Raw genomic sequence first — 17,812 nt, 5'->3', positions numbered from 1 at the left:
GAAAATATAAAAGGAATATACCAAAAGTTCTGGAGAGGAAGCTAATGCAATATATAGAGGGAAATTTATAGCTGTAAATGGCTATATTACAAAGAAAGAAAGTGACAAATCTGTAACCTAACTTTCTAACTTAATAGAGCAGAATAAAGATGAAACTAAACTCAAAGCAAGCAGAAGGAAGGAAGTAATAAAGATTATAGTGAAATGAAATGAAAAGTATAAAATGGTAGAGAAAATAAATGAAATTGCATTTTATTTGAAAAGATCAACAATTTGATAAACCTTTCACTGGACAGAAAAGGAAAAGAAGAGAGAAGACATATTACTAAAAGGAAAGATTGAGGGAATACCTTTTCCAAATTTACCAAAATAAATGGCATTATAAGGGAATTAAATGAAAAGTTGTATGCCAACACATTAGATAACCTAGAATAAATGTATAAATTCCTGGAAACTCAAAATAACCCAAACTTTCTCAAGAAGAAATAGAAGCTCTGAGTAGACCTCTTTAAGGATATTGATTTAGCAATCAAATACACTCTTGTAATTCAGAGCCCAGATTTTGTTAAATTCTACCAAACATTTGAAGAATTAACATCAATTTTTCACAAAGAGGATGGGTTACTTCTAAATTCATTATATGAGGTCAATATCATCCTGATAATAAAACCAGACAAAGATAACAAAACGAGGACAAACTATAGTATGTCTTGTGAGTATGAATGCAAAAATCCTTTAAAATACTAGCAACTAAAATCTGGCAACATGTAAAAATAATGATATGACCAATTATGACTTATTCCTTAATGACAAGATGGCTCTACATATGAAAATCAACATAATACCTCAGATTAATAGAATAAAAAACAGAACCACTGGATCATCTCAGTAGATATAAGGAAAGCACTTAACAAAAGCCAAAACCATTTCATGATTTAAAAAGATACAACAAACTATAAACAGAAGTTCTTTAATAAATGTAGTTTACAGGAAAAACAAAAAGCAAAAACTCAGTTAACATCATGCTTAATGATAAAATTACTGGAACTTCCTCCTAAGATCAGGAACAAAACAAGTATGTCTCTTATTACTTTTGTTAATATTGGACTGGAACTTCTTCTAGCCAGGACAAGTAAGCAAGGAAAAGAAGTTTAGTAATCATCCATATTGGAAACAAAGAAGTAAAAATGTTTCTATATACTAATGATATGATATTACATAAAAGTCATAATTCTACAAAAAATTTTACAGCAGTTGGTTCAGCAAGGTGTGTAGTAAAGACCAATATAAAAATCAATTTTATTTCTATAAACTTACAATGATAAAAATGAAATTAAGAAAATGATTTCAGTTACAATAGTTTAAAAAAGGAATAAATTGAATAAAAATGCAAAATTTACCTGAAAACTGCAACCATTGTTGGAAGAAAGTAAAGTAGACCTAATAGAGATGGCAATACTGTCCAAAATGATGTACTACTCTACAGTAGATTCCTACTAATTCAGTGGAATCTCCATCACAATCTTAACTGATTTTTTTTTGCCCAGAATTTGAAAAACTATTCCCAGGACGTTTATGAAAATGCAACCTGATTGGAAGACTCACAATTCTTGATTTTGAAACATATGACAAAACTGTGATAATCAAGCCAGTGTGGCACAGGCATTAGATAGACATAGAAATCAATGGCATGGAGTCAAGATGGCAGAAGAGTAGGGGAACACTCTCGCCCTCTCCCACAAACACAACAAAAAAAGCACATCTACAGGATAAATGACTCGCACAGAACAGCAACCAATCGCTCGCAGAAGAACCTAAACTCCAATAATGGCAAGAAGTTCGTGACAGTACTAGGTAAAACAAGAGAAAAGAGGAGAGTGAGAGAAGGTGAATCTGAGCTGGACAGGCACTCCCAAAAGGGAACTGAGGAGGAGAAAGGAATCCCGCACCCTGGAAAGTCACCTACTCAGGGGAAAGATCAAACAAACTGGAGGAATCTCCAGATGCAGAGAAGAGTGTAGCAGTAAGTTGGAGTTCTGAAAAGCAGATCGAGAACCGAATGGATCATCTGAACTACGGGCACAGTCACCACAAATTGAGACGCCAGGGTGGGGGCTGGGCACCAAGACCTTGGCTCCGGAGGTTAGTCCCCAGGAAAGGGCTGGGGGGTAGGGTGGAGCGGAGACTGCTTGGGAGGTCTAGAAACCAGTCTGTCAAGTTTGATGGAGCAGAGACTGCGTGGGAGACTAGAAAACAAAGCTGTTGCAGGGGAAGGGAGCAATACACTAGGGGCAGGGAAGGGGAAAGCCACATTAGAGGGAAACTGGGAGAAGAACCTGGTCTATGCCCATGCTGGGGAGGGGAGGGAAGAAGGGGTGGGTCCCCATAGAATACACCCCATGCCACAGCAAGCTTACCGGCCCACTAGCTAGCAGAAAGCTGTGCTTCCCAGTACATCCCCTCCTCCCACCCCCTTCACCCCCTACGCACTCGCCGGACTTGGGACTGCCTGCCATCCGGGAGGGCTGGCCTCAACAATTGCCTGAAGCCTACCAACACAGGGGCTGTCCCTGCACGGGCCTGCTTGCCCTTTGGAGGGGCTACACCCCCACAGAGCAGCACCAAACACCACCAGCCCCCAAGAAAAGGCCTGCAGCCCAGAAAAGCTAGAACAAGCCTAGCCAGACCGTGAAAAGATCTGCCTAATTCTCGGATGGTTTTTCTGAGTTGGGCTGCCCTGGGGAGTAGCCGCTTGGGTTGGCAGCAGCCCAGCTAGCTGCTGAAGCCCTCAGGGGGTGTTGCACTCTTGCAGAACAGCTGCAAAGGACTGCTAGCTCTCTGCAGGACCCCCTGCAGCCCAGAAGAGCTACAACAAGTTTGGCCAGACTGTGAAAAGGTCTGCCTACATTCTCAGGACGTGCTTCTGAGTTGGGCTGTCCTAGGGTAGAGCTTCTTAGGTTCTCAGTGATCCAGATAGCTGCTCCAGCCCCCAGGGGGTGCTGCACTGCTGAGGAACAGCTGCCCAACACCGCCAACCCCCTGCAAGAACCCCACAGCCTAAGAACACCAGAGCAAGCTCTGCATGACCGAGTGAAATCTGCTACCATCGTGGTGTGGACCTCCCAGGCCTGTCTGCCCTCAGGAAGTCCTCCTTTGCTTCAAAGAAACACTGCTAGCGCCATCAACACTCCAGAAAAGCCACACTGCCTCAAAAAAGACTGACCAACAATGCCAGCCCTCAGGAAACATTCCACAGCAGTGACAAGGCAAACACTGCCCGGTCACGGACAATACAACTCCCTCAGGAAAAAGAAAACAACGAGCAAGATGAAGAAGCTGAGAAACCACCCCCAGTCAAACCAACAGGAGAACTCACCTAAAACAGTCAACAAGGAAACAGATCTCTGCAGTCTGACAGACCTGGAGTTTAAAAGAGAAATAGTGAAAATACTGAAGGAATTAAGAGAAGATATGAACAGTAATGCAGATACCCTCAGAAAGGAACTAGAAAATATAAGGAGGAGCCAAGAAAAACTAGAACATTCATTTGCAGAGATGCAAACGGAACTAAGGGCAGTAAAAACCAGAATGAATAATGCAGAAGAACGAATCAGTGATACGGAAGATAGAAGAATAGAAATCACCCAATCGGGTCAGCAACAGAAAACCAAATAAAAAAAAAAAGGAAAGCAATATAAGAGATCTAAGGGATAATATAAAGTGGGCCAATCTATGCATAATAGCAATTCCAGAAGGAGTAGAAAAAGATAAGGGGATGGAAAATATATTTGAAGAAATTATCGCTGGAACCTTACCAAATCTAAAGGATACTGGGTTCAAAATACAAGAAGCACAGAGGGCCCCAAACAACTTGAACCCAATAGACCCACAGCAAGACACATCATAATAAAAATGGCAAAAGTTAGTGATAAAGAGAGGATCCTAAAGGCAGCAAGGGAAAAACAGAATGTTACCTACAAGGGAACCCCCATAAGATTATCAGCTGATTTCTCTACAGAAACACTACAGACCAGGAGGGAATGGCAAGAGATATTTAAAGTGCTAAAAGGAAAAAATATGCAACCTAGAATACTCTATCCAGAAAGAATATCATTTAAAATAGAAGGGGAAATAAAAATTTTTTCCAACAAACAAAAACTTAAAGAATACTGCAACACAAAACCCAGGTTAAAGGACATATTGAAAGGGCTTCTCTAAACCAAAAAGAAAGGAAGGAAAGGGAAGAAAAAAGAAAAGAAAAAAAAGAAGAAGAAGAGGAAGAACTAGGACTGAGGAAAACGCAATCAGAGAGCAGTCACTCAAATAAGCCAGCATACATATTTAATCATGAACAGGCCTCAAACAAAATAAAATTAAAAAGAAAAAAATAAAGCAGTCATCAAAACCATAAAATGTGGGCAAGGGATGTTAGGAAGTAAATAACCGTTTTTGTTTGTTTGTATGTTTCTCTTCTTAATGAACTTACAGGACCATCAGGCTAAAACACACAATTATGGGAAGGGGTTAGCATACTTAAAAAACAGGGCAACCACAAGCCAAAACCAAATATTGCATTTGCAAAAAATGAAAAAAAAAAACTCAAGCAGATAAAAAAAAGAGACAATTCAACCAAAAAAAAAAAAAAAGGAAGAATGGAGAACCATAGAATCAACTGGAACACAAGGTTCAAAATGGCAATAAAAAATCATCTATCAATTATCACCTTAAACGTCAATGGACTGAATGCCCCAATCAAAAGACACAGAGTGGCTGAGTGGATAAAAAGGCAAAAACCTTCAATATGCTGCCTACAAGAAACTCACCTTAGGACAAAGGATACCAATAGATTGAAAGTGAAGGGGGGAAAAATATTTCACGCCAATAGACAAGACAGAAAAGCAGGAGTTGCAACACTCATATCAGGCAAAATAGACTCTAAAACAAAAGACATAAAGAAAGACAAAGAAGGACACTACTTAATGATTAAGGGATCCATCCAAGGAGAGGATGTTACTATTGTCAACATATATGCCCCATATACAGGAGCACCCAGATACATACAACAAATATTAACAGACATAAAGGGAGATATTGATGAGAATACAATCATAGTAGGAGACCTTAATACCCCCCTCACATCAATGGACAGATCCTCTGGACAGAAAACCAATAAAGCAACAGAGATCCTAAAGGAAACAATAGAAAAGTTAGACTTCATTGATATCTTCAGGACAGTGCATCCAAAAAAAGCAGAACACACATTCTTCTCAAATGCTCATGGAACAGTCTCAAGAATCGACCACATATTGGGACACAAAGCTAATCTCAATAGATTTAGGAGCATAGAAATTATCTCAAGTATCTTCTCTGACCACAATGCCATGAAATTAAAAATCAACCATGGGAAAAGAAATGAGAAAAAACCTACTGCATGGAGCCTAAGCAACATGCTACTAAAAAACCAATGGGTCAATGAGGAAATCAAGAAGGACATTAAAAACTACCTTGAAACAAATGATAATGAAGACACAACCTCTCAAAATCTATGGGATGCTGCAAAAGCAGTGCTCAGAGGGAAATTTATAGCAATACAGGCCTTTCTCAAAAAAGAAGAAAGATCCCAAATGGACAACTTAACCCTCCACCTACACGAATTAGAAAAAGAAGAACAAAAAAGGCCTAAAGTCAGCAGAAGGAAGGAAATGATAAAGATCAAAGAAGAAATCAATAAAAGAGAGACTCAAAAAACAATAGAGAAAATTAATAAAACCAAGAGCTGGTTCTTTGAAAAGGTAAACAAGATTGAAAACCCCCTGGCCAGACTCACTAAAAAGAGGAGAGAAAGAACCTAAATAACCAAAATTAGAAATGAAAAAGGAGAAATCACAACGGATACAGCAGAAATACAAAAAACCATAAGAGAATACTATGAACAACTATATGGCTACAAGTTTGAAAATCTGGAAGAAATGGACAATTTTCTAGAATCTTACAGCCTGCCAAAACTGAATCAAGTAGAAACAGACCAACTGAACAGACCAATTACTAGAAATGAAATTGAAGAGCAAAAAATCACTCCCTACAAATAAAAGTCCAGGACCAGATGGCTTCACAGGTGAATTTTATCAAACATATAAAGAGGAATTGGTGCCCATCCTCCTTAAACTCTTTCAAAAGGTTGAAGAAGAAGGAATACTCCCAAAGACATTCTAGGAGGCCACCATCACCCTCATTCCAAAACCAGACAGAGACAGCACCAAAAAAGAAAACTATCGCCCAATATCATTGATGAATATAGATGCAGAAATTCTCAACAAAATCTTAGCCAACCGAATCCAACAACATATCAAAAAAATTATACACAATGACCAAGTTGGGTTCATCCCAGGTGCACAAGGATGGTTCAACATATGCAAATCAATCAGAATCATACACCACATTAACAAAAAAAAAAGTCAAAAATCATATGATCATCTCAATAGATGCAGAAAAAGCATTTGACAAAGTCCAACAACCATTCATGATCAAGACTCTCGCCAAAGTGGGTATAGAGGGAACATTCCTGAATATAATCAAAGCCATTTATGAGAAACCCACAGCAAATATAATCCTCAATGGGGAAAAACTGAAAGCCTTCTCACTCCAATCTGGAACAAGACAGGGATGCCCACTCTCACCACTGCTCTTCAACATAGTTTTGAAAGCCCTAGCCACAGCCATTAGACAAACCAAAGATATCAAAGGCATCCATATAGGAAGAGAAGAGATCAAACTGTCACTGTATGCAGATGACATGATACTATACATAGAAAACCCTAAGGACTCAACCCCAAAACTACTTGAACTGATTAATATATTCAGCAAAGTAGCAGGCTATAAGATTAATATTCAGAAGTCAGTTGCATTGAAATATACCAGCAATGAAATATTAGACCAGCAATGAAATATTAGAAAAGGAATACAAAAATACGATACCTTTTAAAATTGCACCTCACAAAATCAGATACCTTGGAATACACCTGACCAAAGAGGTAAAGGCCCTTTATGCTGAGAACTATAAAACTTTAATCAAGGAAATCAAAGAAGATGTAAAGAATGGGAAGATATTCCATGTTCCTGGATTGGGAAAATCAATATTGTAAAAATGGCCATACTACCCCAAGCAATCTACAGATTCAATGCAATCCCTATCAAATGACCCATGAAATTTTTCACAGAACTAGAACAAATAATCCAAACATTTATATGGAACCACAAAAGACCCAGAATCACCAAAGCAATCCTGAGAAACAAAAACCAAGCAGGAGGCATAACTCTCCCAGACTTCAAGAAATACTACAAAGCCACAGTCATCAAAACAGTGCAGTACTGGTATCAAAACAGACAGACAGACCAAGGGAACAGAATAGAGAACCCGGAAATAAACCCTGACACCTATGGTCAATTCATCTTTGAAAAGGGAGGCAAGAACATCAAATGGGAAAAAGTCTATTCAGCAAGCATTGCTGGGAAACCTGGACAGCTGCATGCAAAGCAATGAGACTAGAACACACTGCTCACACCATGCACAAAAATAAACTCAAAACAGCTGAAAGACTTAAATATACGACAGGACACCATCAAACTCCTGGAAGAAAACATAGGCAAAACACTCTCTGACATCAACATCATGAATATTTTCTCAGGTCAGTCTCCCAAAGCAATCGAAATGAGAGCAAAAATAAACCCATGGGACCTCATCAAACTGAAAAGCTTTTGCACAGCAAAGGAAACCCAAAAGAAAACAAAAAGACAACTTACAGAATGGGAGAAAATAGTTTCAAATGATGGAACCGACAAGGGCTTAATCTCTAGAATATATAAACAACTTATACAACCCAGCAGCAAAAAAGCCAATCAATCAATGGAAAAATGGGCAAAAGACCTGAATAGACTGTTCTCCAAGGAAGATATACAGATGGCCAGCAAACACATGAAAAAATGCTCAACATCGCTGGTTATAAGAGAAATGCAAATCAAAACTACCATGAGATATCACCTCACCCCAGTCAGAATGACCATCATTCATAAATCCACAAATAACAAGTGCTGGAGGGGCTGTGGAAAAAGGGAACCCTCCTGCACTGTTGGTGGGAATGTAAACTGGTACAGCCACTATGGAGAACAGTTTGGAGATACCTTAGAAATCTACCACAGAACTTCCATATGACCCCGCAATCCCACTCTTGGGCATCTATCCGGACAAATCTCTACCTAAAAAAGACACATGCACCCGCATGTTCATTGCAGCACTATTCGCAATAGCCAAGACATGGAAACAACCCAAATGTCCATCGACAGAAATTGGATTCGGAAGAGGTGGTATATATACACAATGGAATACTATTCAGCCATAAAAAAGAATGACGTAATGCCATTTGCAGCAACATGGATGGAGCTAGAGAACGTCATCCTGAGTGAAATGAGCCAGAAAGACAAAGACAAATACCATATGATATCACTTATAACTGGAATCTAATATCCAGCACAAATGAACATCTCCTCAGAAAAGAAAATCATGGACTTGGAGAAGAGACTTGTGGCTGCCTGATGGGAGGGGGAGGGAGTGGGAGGGATCGGGAGCTTGGGCTTATCAGACACAGCTTAGAATAGATTTACAAGGAGATCCTGCTGAATAGCATTGAGAACTTTGTAGATACAGACAGAAGAAAGGGTGGGGGAAAAATGTAATTGTAATGTATACATGTAAGGATAACCTGACCCCCTTGCTGTACAGTGGGAAAAAAAAAAGAAATCAATGGAATAGCATTGAGAGACAATAAATAAACCCATTCATTTATGATCAATTGATTTTGACAATGGTGGTAGGAAAATTCAGCCAGTGAAAAAATAGCCTTTGGAGAAGTAGTGTTGGGACCAATGGATATCCACATGCAAATAAATTAAGTTGAATCCTACTACACACCATGTACAAGCAGTAACTCAGAGCAAGGACAAAAAGTTAAAAACCTAAGTATAAACACTTAGAAGATAACATAGGCAAAAACACAGCAAAAGAGAAAATTGTGATTTGGACTTCATCAAATTTTAAATAAAGCTGCATTGTGATTTAAAGACACTCTCAAGAAGGTTTAAAGATAACCTGCAGATTTGAGGCAAAAAAAAGTTTCACTTTAGACACTGTAATGAAACTGCTGTCTACCCAGTATAAAGAGAATAGCTTATATGCTTCTAGAGAAAGATTAGAGTACCTACCAAAGACTATCAATAAGCTAAACAATAGATTTTTTTCATTAGCAAAACTACATGCCAGCTGGAAATAAATCAATATATAGAAAGTACAGAAGGAAAATAACTCTCAAATAAGAATCCTATGGCCAAGTAAAGTATTTTTTTTTCAGAATTGAAGATGAAATAAAGGAGATTTTACCACCTCTTGGCCCCACAGAACTGATAAAGGAGTGACTTTAACCAGAAAAATAAGAAAATGTGAGCACTTAGGAAATAGTGAGCTGGAGGAAAACAACAACAACAGCAAAAACAGCCAAGATACTGGTGAAGTATATTTTACATATAAATATACATACTGACTATTTTTTAAAACTTTTTAAAAATTACAAAATAAAGTTTTCTTACAATTAATATAGACAGTGCAACAAATTTGAGGTCTCTTTCAAATGTGTTATGACCCTTGTCTCATTGGAAAGAATAGAAATATCAAATAAATTTTAAATTAGATAAAAATGTTAGATATATTTATGAGAATTTTAAGGGAAATTAAATACATTAGACATGCACATATAACCTTCAAACCAGTGGGGTGGGAAAAGAAAAGAAATAATAGAATGCCAGAATACAAAATACCAGAATGGAGAACCAAAAACATAGTATATTGAATTTAAAAAAAAAAAAAAGATAAGCTAAAATCATTTCAAATACTTTTCTAATAACAATGTATATATATTAACTTCTATGAAATTTAACAAACATTGGCACACCAACAGAATCTAGATTTTCTTTTTCAAAAGCAGAAAACATTACCCAAGAATGTTGAAAATAAACAGTAGAAGTCCTCAAGGTTGAGTGTGGCAAGCTACCCAGCTTGGGGAAATATAGCACTCACCAGTCTGGAGGGGGCACTCTGGGGGTTCACAGAGGGCACCAGTAGGGATGTGTCCTGGAGCCTCATCAATGTGGTCTTATAGAGATGGAACTCAGTTGGCTTGTCAGAGGTTACAATAGTCAAGTTACAACAACACCTAGGCATGTTCCAGTGGCAGAGGACCCCAGAGCTGGCTCTTTTGATTCCAAAGCTGTAAACAGAGGTGGTACCCAGCAAATAAAACTGGAATGTGAACTAGTAGCAGATGCATGAGAGTGGTGTCAGTTTGGTGAAGTTATCCCTAAGAAGGAAAGGATGTCAGTACAAGGATATGAGGCCTAGGGCTGCAGCAACTGTTCCACATAGTCTTGGAAGGGCAGGCTCTTTTTGGCAGAGGTAGATGTTAGTAGTGCTGAGACAAATCACAGTGCATTCAAAGAGGCCAGCAGCTTTGCTGGCAGCATAGGGCCTGGGACATGGAGGTGTTTCTGAGGCCCTTTAGGATGCAAGGTCTGAGGAAGTGTTATTGCACAAGCTTTGCTGCATGGGGCAGGCCTCCTCCAGCACCATTTCCACTGGCGCCCAGGCCAGCCTGCTTCTACACCCTGTCACCTGCCTTCCTGGTTTTAGTAGATTTATGGAGAAAAATAATAGCATGAGCAAATCATAAAACTGTATTTAAGAAGATATAGCTGTCAATAATTTTGTATAAATGTAAAAAAATATGTAAAACATGGACAAAAAAATGAAAAGGAGGTATTGGTACATGCATGATCATAATGGGAGATATTTTTCAGACCTTATAACTACTCACAGATCCAACAGACAAGTAATTTGCAAGGGTATAGAAAATTTGGAGAACAATATCAGCTTTGTATAATAGGTAAATCTGATGACAGTTACTGAAGGCAATCACATGACAAGAAAATGCATATACAAATGCAATTCTTTAAGGATCTCATTTGAATAGGAAACATTTTACAATAATTACTATATTATATTTTATTTTTAATTATTCAGTGAGTTTGATCACATTTATAGTTGTACAACAATCATCACAACCAAATTTTATAGCATTTCCATCCCAAACCCACAGGGCATACCCTACCCCCAACCTGTTCTGCAAAGAAGTTCATTGTGTCCTTTTTTTTTTTTTTTTGGTTCCACATGTAAGTGATACCTTTTGATGTTGGTATCTCACTTTCTGACTGACTTCACTTAGCATGGTAATTTTTAAGTCCATCCATGTTGGTGCGAATGCTGTTATTTCTTTCTTTTTGATGTCTGAGTAACATTCCATTGTGTATATGTACCACTTCTTCTTTATCCATTCCTCTATCAATGGACATTGAGGTTGTTTCCATGTCTTGGCTATTGTATAGAGTGCTGCAATGAACATTGGAGTACATGTGTCTTTTTGAGTCCTGGTTTCCTCTGGATAGATGCCCAGGAGTAGGATTGCTGGCTCAAATGGTAATTCTATTTTTAGTTTTCTGAGGAATCTCCATACTGTTTTCCACAGTGGTTGCACCAATTTACATTCCCACCAACAGTGTACTAGGATTCCCTTTTCTCCACACCCTCTCTAGCACTTATTGTTTGTAGATTTTTGGATGATGGCCATTCTGGCTGGTGTAAGGTGGTACCTCATAGTGGTTTTGATTTGCATTTCTCTAATAATGAGTGTTGTTGAACACCTTTTCATGTTTTTTTGGCCATCCATATGTCTTCTTGGGAGAACTATCTGTTTAGATCTTCTACCCATTTTTTGATGGGGTTGTTTATTTTTTTGGTATAGAGCTGCAGAAGGTGTTTATAAATTTTGGAGATTAATCCCTTGTCAGTTGAAAATCATTTGCAAATATTTTCTCCCATTCTGTGGGTTGTCTTTTCATTTTTTTTAGGGTTTCCTTTGCTGTGCAGAAACTTTTAAGTTTAATTAGGTCCCATTTGTTTATTTTTGTTTTTACTGCCATCACTCTAGGAGGTGGATGTGAGAAGATGTTGCTGCTGTATATGTCAGTGAATGTTTGGCCTATGTTTTCCTCTAAGAGTTTGATAGTGTCTGGTCTTATATCTTAGGTCTTTGATCCATCTTGAGTTTATTTTTGTGTATGGTCTTAGGGAGTGTTCTAATTTCATTCTTTTACATGTGGCTGTCCAGTATTCCTAGTGCCATTATTGAAGGGACTGTCTTTTTCTCCATTGTATAGTCTCACCTCCTTTGTCATAGATTGTTTGACTATAGATGTGTGGATTTAATTCTATGCTTTCTTTTCTGTTCCACTGATCTATATTTATGTTTTTAGTGCCAGTATGATAAGGTTTTGATGACTGTAGCTTTGTAGTATAGTCTGAATCCTGGCATCTGATTCCTCCAGGTCCAGTTTTCTTTTTCAGGATGTCTTTTGCTCTTCTGAGTCTTTTGTGCTTCCAAAATTTAAAATATTTTGTTTGAGTTCTGTGAAAAATGTCCTTGGTAATTTGATAGGGATTGCATTGAATCTGTAGATTGCCTTGGGTAGTATAATCATTTTGATACTATTGACTCTTCGAATCCAAGAGCATGGTATGTCTTTCCATCTATTTGTGTCATTTGTGGTTTCTTTCATCAGCATCTTATAGTTTTCAGAGTACAGGTCTTTTATCTCTTTAAGTAAGTTTATCCCTAAGTGTTCTATTTTTTTGCTGTGATGATAAATGGGATTGTTTCCCTAATTTCTCCTTCTGATCTTTCATTGTTAGTATATAGAAATGCAGTCAATTTCTTTGTATTAATTTTGCATCTTGTGACTTTCCCAAATTCATGGATGAGCTCTAACAGTTTTCTGGTAGTGTCTTTAGGATTTTCAAGGTATAGTATCATGTAATCTGCAAATAGTGATAGTTTTACTTCTTCCTTTCCAATTTGGATTTCTTTTATCTCTTTTTCTTCTCTGATTGCTGTGGCTAGGACTTCCAAAACTATGTTGAAGAATAGTGGCGAGAGGGGATATCCTTGTCTTGTTCCTGATCTCAGCAGGAATTCTTTCAGCTTTTCACCATTGACAATGATGTTTGCTGTGGGTTTGTCATATATAGTCTTTATTATGTTGAGGTAGGATCCCTCTATGCCCACTTTCTGAAGGGTTTTTATCAGAAATGGGTGTTGGATTTTGTCAAAGGCTTTTTCTGTGTCTATGGAGAGGATCATATGGTTTTTATTCTTCAGTGAGTGTTAATGTGGTGTATCACACTGATTGATTTTCAGATAATGAAGAATACTTGCATAACTGGGATAAATCCCACTTGATCATGATGTATAATTCTTTTAATGTATTGTTGGATGTGGTTGGCTAGTATTTTGTTGATGATGTTTGTATCGATGTTCATCAGTGAAATTGACCTTTAATTTTCTTTTTTTGTCTTGTCCTTGTCGGGTTTTGGTATCAGGGTGAGGGTGGTTTCATAGAATAACTTTAGGAGTGTTCCTTCCTCTGCAATTTTTTTGGACTAGTTTCAGAAGGATAGGTGTTAGCTCTTCTCTAAATGTGTGATAGAATTCGCCTGTGAAGCCTTCTGGTCCTTGACTTATGTTTCTTGGAATTTTTTTAATCACAGTTTCAATTTCAGTACTTGTGATTGGGCTATTCATCTTTTCTATTTCATCTCGGTTTAGTCTTGGAAGCTTGTGCTTTTCTAAGAATTTGTCCATTTCTTCTAGGTTTTACATCTTATTGGCATATTGTTGCTTGTAGTAGTCTCTTATGGTTCTTTGTATTTCTGTGATGTCCATTGTTACTTCTTTTTCATTTCTAATTTATTCATTTGAGGCTTCTCTCTTTTTTTCTTGATAAATCTGGCTAAGGCTTTATCAATTTTTTTGATCTTTTCAAAGAACCAGCTTTTTGCTTCATTGATCTTTTCTATGGTTTTCTTTGTTTCTATTTCATTGATTTCTGCTCTGATCTTTATGATTTCTTTCCTTCTGCTAACTTTAGATCTTGTCTGTTCCTCTCTCTCTAGCTGCTTTAGATGTGAAGTTAGCTTGTTTATTTGAGCTTTTTCTTGTTTCATGAGGTAGGCTTATATTGCTCTAAAATTCCCTCTTAGAACTTCTTTTGCTGCATCCCATAGTTTTGGGAGTGTCATATCTTTGTTGTCATTTGCTTCTAGGTATTTTTTAATTTCCTCTTTGATTTCTTCAGTGATCCATTGGTTGTTTAGTAGCATGCTGTTTAGTTGCCACGTGTTTGTGTTTTTTGCAGTTTTTTTCTTGTTGATGTCTAATCCTATATCATTATGGTCAGAAAAGATGCTTGACAGGATTTCAATTTTCTTAAAATTATGAAGCCTTGATGTGTAGCCCAGGATGTGATCAATCTTAGAGAACATTCCATGTGCACCTGCGAAGAATGTATATTCTATTGCTTTTGGATGGAACGTCCTACAAATATCTATTAAGTCCATCTGGTCTAATGCTTCATTCAGGGCCTGTGTCTCCTTATTGATTTTTCATCTGGATTATATGTCTGTTGCTGTAAGTGGGGTGTTAGAGTCCCCCACTGTTATTGTGTTATTGTTGATTTGTCCTTTTAAGGTTGTTAGCAGTTGCCTTATATATTGTGGTGATCCTATATGGGGTGCATAAATATTTAAAATTTTTATATCTTCTTCTTGGATTGATCCTTTGATCATTATGTAGTGACCTTCCTTGTCCCTTAAAATATTCTTCATTTTAAATTCTATTTTGTCTGATATGGTTATTGCTACTCCTGCTTTCTTTTGATTCCCGTTTGCATGGGAAATTTTCTTCCCTCCTCTCACTTTCAATTTGTATGTGTCCCTACAAGTGAAATGGGTCTCTTGAAGACAGCATATATATATGGGTTTTGTTTTTGTATCCATTCAGCCAGTCTATGTCTTTTGGTTGGGGCATTTAGTCCATTGACATTTAAGGTAATTATTGATACGTATGTTCTTATTGCCATTTTATTAATTGCTTTGGATTTGTTTCTGTTGCTCTTTTTTCTTTCCTTCTTCTCTTGTTCTCTCCTCTCATGGTTTGATGACTATCATTAGTGTTGTATGTGATTTGATTTTTCTTATTTGTTTGTGTATCAATTGTAGATTTTTGGCTTGCAGTTATTCTGAAGTTTTGATGTAAGAGTCTATATGTATATGAGATTGTTTTAAGTTGTTGTTCGCTTAATTGCAAGTTCATCTCCAGTGTCCTGCATTCGTACCCTCCTCTTCTTACAATTTCTGATATTGGTAGCATAATTGTGCATGTGTGATTTCATATCTTTGCTAGTTTATATGCCTTTACTGGTGAACCTTGTCATTTGTGGTATATTTGTTTCTGGTTGTTGCCCTTCCTTTTCTGCCTAGAGCAGTTCCTTTAGTATTTGTTGTGTAGCTGGTTTATTGTTGCTGAATTCTCTTAGCTTTTGTTTATGTTTAAAGCTTTTGATTTCTCCATCAAATCTGAATGAGAGCCTTTACTTTGTAAAGTAATCTTGGTTGGAGGTTTTTTCCTTTCATCACATTAGGTATAACATGCTACTCTCTGCTGCCCTGCAGAGTTTCTGCTGAAAAATCTGCTGCTAACATTATTGGGGTTCCCTTGTATGTCATTTATTTCTTTTCTGTAGCTCCTTTCAGTACTTTCTCTTTGTCTTCAATTTTGATCAGTTTGATTAATATGTGTCTTGAGGTGTTCCTCCTTGGGTTTATTTTATTTGGTACTCATTGTACTTCCTGGATTTGAGTGCATTGTTCGTTCCCCGTGTTAGGGAAGTTTTCGGCTATTATCTCTTTGAATATTTTTTTCTGTCCCTTTTTCTCTCTGTTCTTCTGGTGCCCCTATAATATGAATGTTGGTGCATTTAACGTTGTCCCAGAGTTCTCTGAGACTCTCTTGATTTGTTTTCAATCATTTTATCTTTTCTGTTCCACATCTTTGATTTCCACTAGTCTGTCCTCCACCTTGCTAATTCCTTCTTCTGCCTCCTGTATTCTGTTGGCGCTTCTGATGACTTTTTAATTTCAGTTATTGTATTTCACATCTCTTCTTGCTTAAATTTTATATCTTGTATTTCTTTACTCAATGTTTGCTGTAAATTATCCATCTTTGCCTCCAGTTTATTTTCAATGTCTCGCATCATCCTTAGCATCAATAGTCTTAAAATCTTTTTCCTGGAGGCTGACAATCTCCTGATCACTTAGCTATTTTTCTGGTTTTTTTTGTCTTCCTTATCTGAGTCATAGTTCTCTGTATTTTCATTTTTATAGATTTTTGGTGTGGTGACCTTTTTACAGATAATAGAGTTGTAGCCTCTCTTACTTCTAGTGCCTTCCCTGCCTTGTGGCTGAATTTGGTATGGGGGCTTGCTGTAGGCTTCCTCATGGGAGGGACTGATGTCTGCCCACTAGTAGGTGGGGTTGTTTCCTATTCCTCTGGTGGGTGGGGTTTTGTGTCTGGGTGAGATTAGAGGAAGCTGTGTTCCTTGGGGGTCTTTAGGCAGCCTGTTTAGTGATGGTTGGTGCTTTGATACCACCTAGATCATTGTTTGGCCTGGGGCTTCTCAGCGCTAATGGGTGGGGTCAAGTTTTCTGAAAATGGCCGCCTCCAGAAAAGTGCACACTGATGAATATTCCCTTGACCTTTGCCTCCAATGTCTTTCCCCTACAAGTAGCCACAGTCACTCCCTGTTTTCCTGGGAGATTCTCCAAGAACTGCAGTCAGGTCCAACCCAGATTCCTGTGGAGCCTTTGCTTCGCCCTGGGACCCAGTGAATGTGAAACTCTTTGTGCACCTTTTAAGAATGGGGTCTCTGTTTCCCCCAGTCCTGTGGCACTCCTGTGCACAAATCCCACTGGCCTTCTATGTGAAATGCTCCAGGGGCTCTTTTTCCCAATGCCAGATCCCCAGTCAGGGACTTGATGTGGGGCTTAGAACTTTCTTGTAGGTGAGTCTTTTTGACTCAGTTACATTCCAGTCTGTGGACTTCCCACCTGGGAAGTATGGGGTTGTTTATATCACATAATCGCCCCTCATACCCTTCATGTGGCTTCCTCTTTGTCTTCTGGAGTATAATATCTTTTTGAAAGTTTCTAGTCCGTTTTGTTGAAGGTTGTTCAGCATTTGGTTGTAATTTTGTCATTTTTGTGAGCTAAGTTGTGTCCCAGTCCTTCTATTCCACCATCTTATTCCCAGCTCTTATGATATTTCAAATACATATATTTTCATGATTATATTCCTTATATATGATGTGTAAATATATTTCTGATTTATGTATAACTATATATTATATAATATACTACAAATATATATTTAAATATAACTCAGGAAAAACCCCTCACATCATATTCAGGCATATATCTGATTTTATTTAACAGTGATACCATTAAGTTATTTTTAATGTTTTGATAGTCTGTATATCTTATTGCCTTGGAGCGTCCAACCCATTGTAATTTCAGTGAATATGTGTCTGTCCTATAGAATTAACAATTAAATGATTTTATGTGATTTTCAACTATTAAGATCATGGGCTTGAAATATAAGCACAGTTTTAAAAAAGAAACACACTTAATTTCATTAGTTCTTGTTTTTTCTTGCTGATTGTAGAACTAGAGTATTAGGAAATTTAGGTCACAGGCAGGCAGGGAGAGTTGTTGGAGTGGGGAGATTCTTCTTTCCCATCATATATATTAATAAAAATAAAATGA

This window comes from Phacochoerus africanus, chromosome 3 (assembly GCF_016906955.1).
Source record: "Phacochoerus africanus isolate WHEZ1 chromosome 3, ROS_Pafr_v1, whole genome shotgun sequence".
In the NCBI taxonomy this organism is placed as follows: Eukaryota; Metazoa; Chordata; class Mammalia; order Artiodactyla; family Suidae; genus Phacochoerus; species Phacochoerus africanus.
This window is presented reverse-complemented; position numbering follows the sequence as displayed.